The sequence below is a fragment of the Camellia sinensis genome, chromosome 6 (genome assembly GCF_055761805.1).
Source record: "Camellia sinensis isolate YWXY chromosome 6, ASM5576180v1, whole genome shotgun sequence".
NCBI lineage: Eukaryota > Viridiplantae > Streptophyta > Magnoliopsida > Ericales > Theaceae > Camellia > Camellia sinensis.
The window spans coordinates 183,517,357-183,521,894 of NC_138966.1; positions in this window are offsets into that span (position 1 = coordinate 183,517,357).

A 4,538-nucleotide genomic window follows, 5' to 3' on the forward strand; every position below is an offset into this window, starting at 1 on the left:
AAAACTGTTGTTGTAGGCAAACTCCACCAAGGGCAAGTGCCTCTCCCACGTCCCACTAAAGTCAAGGACACAACCTCAAAGCATATCCTCAAGGATCTGAATAGTACACTCGGACTGTCCGTCAGTCTGAGGATGATAAGCTGTGCTAAAGGTCAATCTAGTGCCCAAGGCACTCTGCAAACTCTGCCACAACCTAGTAGTAAAACATGGATCTCTATCCGAGATGACCGATACTGGGACTTCGTGCAACCTCACTATGTCCCGAATATACAAGTCGGCAAGATGATCTACCGAATCCTTCACGCGCATACGCGCATAGGAATGAAGTGCGCTGACTTAGTCAACTGGTCTACAGCCACCCAAATAGCATCACTACCCCGCTGAGTTCTCGAAAGACCTACAACGAAGTCCATAGTGACATGCTCCCACTTCCACTCGGCAATAGGCAAGGGCTGCAACAAACCCGCTGGCCTCTGATGCTCGGCCTTCACTTGCTGACAAGTAAGGCACTTAGATACAAAAACAGTCACATCTCTCTTCATACCCCGCTACCAAAACTGGCGACCTAAATCACGATACATCTTAGTGCCTCCCGGATGCACCGCAAGGCGTGAATGGTGAAACTCTCGGAGTACTTCCTCTCGGCAAAACTCCGGCACAAACAAACGGTCTCGGTACCTCACACTCAAGTCGGGATACACCGTCAAACCCTTCTCAGCCTTCCCGTTAGAGATCTTCTCTCGGAGGAATTCTACCTCAAGGTCACATCCCTGTGCCTCTAACACTCGATTCACAAGTGTGGGTTGCGCAACTACAGAAAACAAGGCCGCAGCCTCAACGGATTCGCCCAGAAGCAAATTGAACTCGCCAAGTGCACTCAACATCTCCCACTCCCGGATGGCTATACAAGCTACATCACTAATGGATTTCTTACTAAGGGCAACGGCCACAACATTGGCCTTTCCCGGGTGATAGTGCAACTCGAAGTCATAGTCCTCAATGAACTCCATCCACCTCCTCTGCCTCAAATTCAAGTCTCTCTGTGTAAATAGGTACTTCAAACTCTTATGATCCGAGAACACCTCGAATCTCTCACCATAAAGGTAGTGCCTCAAAATCTTTAAGGCTAAAATTACTGCTACTAGTTCTAGGTCGTGAGTATGGTAATTCCTCTCGTGAATCTTCAACTGACGTGAGCCATAGGCTACCACTTTTCCCTCTTGTATCAACACATAACCCAAACCCTCTCGTGAGGCATCACAATAAACCGCATAACCCAAACCTCTCTCCGAAATAATCAAAACCGGAACGGTGGTCAATCTAACTTTCAACTCTTGAAACGACTTTTCACAAGTCTCACTCCATACAAATTTGACCCCTTTTCGCGTCAATCTAGTCAACGGCGAAGCTAGCCTAGAGAAATCTTTCACAAACCGGCGGTAATACCCAGCTAATCCCAGAAAGCTGCGGATCTCAAAAACACTCTTAGGCTGTGCCCAATCCTGCACTGCCTCAATTTTGGATGTATCAACAAACACCTCTTTCCCAAAAACCACATGGCCTAAGAACTTGACCTCTCCTAGCCAGAACTCACACTTCCTAAACTTGGCATACAGCCTATGGGCTCTATGCAACTCAAGCACCACTCTCAAGTGTTCCTCGTGTTCCTCCTCCGAAGGTGAATATATCAGAATGTCGTCTACGAAAATGACCACAAAACGATCTAAGAATTCCTGAAATATCCGGTTCATCATGTCCATAAACACTGTCGGTGCATTGGTGAACCCAAATGGCATCACCAGAAACTCATAATGGCCATACCGCGTACGAAATGTCATCTTCGGAATATCCTCCTCTCTGACCCTCAACTGATGGTAACCCAATCTCAGGTCTCTCTTAGAGAAATAACGGGACCCCTTCAACTGGTCAAACAAATCATTTATACGGGGCATAGAGTATTTATTCTTAACCGTAGCCTGATTCAATTTCCGATAATTGATACAAAGTCTCAAGGCACCATCTTTTTTTTTAGCAAAGAGGGCCGGTGCTCCCCACGGTGAAACACTAGGGCGAATAAAGCCCTTATCTAGCAACTCCTGGAGTTGGATCTTCAACTCACTGAACTCAGCTAGAGCAAAATGATAAGGTGCCATAGAAATCGGTGCCGTACTAGGCACTAAGTCAATGGAGAACTCGATCTCTCGATGAGGTGGTAAACTAACAAGTCCTCGGGAAAAACATCCGAATACTCGCAAACCACTCTCGGCAATACAGTCTGGGTCTCATCATACTCACTACTCATAAAGCTAGCGAGAAGACCACTGAGCTCACTCCGCCCTCGTGGATCATATACTGGTGGTAACACACTGCCAACCCGATTCCCCAAGAAATGGAAACAATCCCCGCTCAAGGTACAAACAATGACCCTCTGGCGGTAACAATCAATAACTGCCCGGTATGACGATAACCAGTCCATACCCAAAATAACATCAAAACCCGACATAGTCATAACTATAAATGAAAATGGAAGTCGGCGGTCGGCGACCTCTATATCGCACCCTCTACACCCTTGTTTCAAAATTAACTCACCCCCGACAGGTGATACAACACAAATAGGAGATGCTAACTGTGCCAACTCCAACCCCAAAACAGATGCAAATGTAGCAGATATAAAGGAATGGGATACACCCATATCAATCAACACATTGGCAACCGAGTTACAAAACAAAAAGGTACCTCTCACAACCGATGGAGCCGGTACTAGATCATGCGCGGTAACAGCATACACACGCCCTGTAGACTCCTGATCAACCTGTTCACCTCTCGGAGCAAAAGATTGCTGCACAGACTGGGACGATGAAGCCCCCTGATTGGCCCTCGAGGCCTGAACAGACTGTGCTGGCTGCGAACTCTGCGTCTGCCTCGAACCAGACACACTGGGTGTACCACCCAACTGTGGGCTGAACCTCTTCAGGTGCCCCGCCTGACCACACTAGTAACAGGAGGACGACCGGCCTCTGCCCTGACTCTGGCTCTGAGGTCGAGCCGAAGATGAAACTGTACCCTGACCTCCTCCCCTCTACGGGCAAGCTGGAGACTTGTGGCCTAGCTGACCACATTTGAAACAGGTAAAGTCTCCCTGGCTGCCTCTCCCAGAACTCGAACCAAGTACTGGAAAGGTAGATCTCACCAAGGCACTCTGGGACTGTTGAGGGTTAGAACTCCTCCGCCTCCTACCATCCCTCTGGCCATCCTGACTCCTCTTGGAGCCCCTCATCCTCTCTTCCTCCTCCATCATAGTCTCCATATGGGTCGCGACATCCACAAGACACCTATACTCCCGGATCATGGATCCCCCAACTCTCATCTTGAAGCCATGCCTCAACTTCCTCTCAAACTCGATATAACGGCGTTCCTCAGACGTCACCAGCTCAAGTGCGAACCTGGATAAGCTAGTAAATGTGGCCTCAAACTCGGCCACTGATAAACTCAGCTGCTTGAGCTGACAAAACTGGTCCCTCAGCTTCTCCTGGAAAACATCTACAAAGGCCTTCCATGTGCCACCAATACGACCCCTTATGAACTTCCACCACTGACCCGCATCCCCCTTAAGCTGGAAAGATGCCAAGGTCACCTTCAATGCCCCGTCTTCGATGCCAATCATCTCAAACGTCTTAGCCATCTGTTCCAACCACTCATCAGCCTTAAGTGGCTCTTTAGGATCGCCAACAAACTCGTCCGGATTAGACCGGAGGAACTCCCTTTTCAGAAAGGAAGGCCCTGCATCAACAACCTGTGCCTGAACTGGATTCTTAGCTCTGAGAATGCCTATGGATTCTCTCATAGCTCCTACTATCCCACGGGCTAAGGTACCCATGGCCTGTTGCCCCACTGGCTCGGCCACATTGGCTTGACCAACACCCTCCTGCTGCGCCGGAACTTCATCCGATATAGGCATCTCCTGCCTCCTAGGCCTACCTCGCCTACCACCACGTCCTCGTCCTAACATCCTAATAAAGGTAACAAAGAACATTAGCACATTCACAAATGTGCCGAAGCTATAACACTCGCGTCCTAAAACATTGGACAATTGTAATTCATTCCACGTAAGCACATAATCACATAAGCACCTACAAATTTCATTTCTGGATAATGATAGTCCCGAGGCGTTACTAGAGTTCTGGTTAGAAACAACATTGATCAAGTGCTTTTTCAACAAGACTCATAGAAACCCAAGGATCCAATCTACATCCTAGAAACTAAATCCCATACCCAAATAGTCACGTAAACATGTTATCACATAAGCATTTAACACTGCATCTAAGTCTCTATCAAGCGAGACGAACCCATTGTGGTACTAACCACTTCCCGCATACCCAAAGTATTCGAACCCAGTACGCTCTGATACCAAGTTATAACGCCCTCAAAATAAACCCATAATAACATACATTCACGATAAAGAAAAGAGATTTCATATTACAATCATCAGAGTATTCTTACAAAAAGTATTACATGTTGACAACAAAAGTAAATGTCCT